The 735-nt window shown below is 34.8% G+C and overlaps 1 pseudogene; it reads right to left on the bottom strand.

Moving 5' to 3' along the window:
* Positions 1-239: 239 nt before the first annotated feature.
* Positions 240-735, bottom strand: part of LOC105308439 — a 12,430-nt pseudogene continuing 11,934 nt past the window's right edge.

Raw genomic sequence — 735 nt, 5'->3', positions numbered from 1 at the left:
TTCCTTGGGAACATTCACAATTATTATATTTATATATTTAGTTCCATATACCAATTCATAGATAATGTAAAGTCATTCTTTTGTTTCTTCGAAATGTATTATATTTTCTTATTGAGAAATTGAATCTCAATAAAACTTCCTTGCCAGGAAGGAAAGGATTAAAACCTTAAAGATATAGCTTAGGGAGGTCTGATCTTTTTGATGATGCAAACTTGATTCTTCCATATTAGCAAACTCTCTTACTTCTTTAAAAACAATGTTATTCTTTTGACCAAGTCATTGAAAGCTTGTTTTACTTGTTTGTTTCTCAGGGTGTAAATAAAGGGGTTCAGCATAGGAGCGATAGAAGCTATGAGAACTGCCACAGCCTTATTAATAACCACTGATTCCTTTGATGAAGGTTTAACATAGATGAAAATACAGCTTCCATAGGTGATGGAAATGACAATCATGTGGGAAGAACAGGTAGAAAATGCCTTTTTTCTTTGCTGGGCAGAAGGGAATTGTAAAATAGTCTTGACGATGTATACATAGGATAGAAGTATACATACCAGGGTCATGATAAAGGTCAACACAGCACAGACTGTGATCACCTGCTCTATGAGCCATGTTTCTGAACATGAGATCTCTAGGAGGGGGATTATATCACAGTAAAAATGATCAATAACATTAGAGTCACAGAATTCCAGATTTAGACCCAGACTGAGTGGAGGAATTATGATTGACAAGCCAACT

This window comes from Pteropus vampyrus, unplaced genomic scaffold, assembly GCF_000151845.1.
Source record: "Pteropus vampyrus isolate Shadow unplaced genomic scaffold, Pvam_2.0 Scaffold577, whole genome shotgun sequence".
NCBI lineage: Eukaryota > Metazoa > Chordata > Mammalia > Chiroptera > Pteropodidae > Pteropus > Pteropus vampyrus.
The sequence above is the reverse complement of the archived record's forward strand: the minus strand, read 5'-3'. Positions and strand labels throughout refer to the sequence as shown.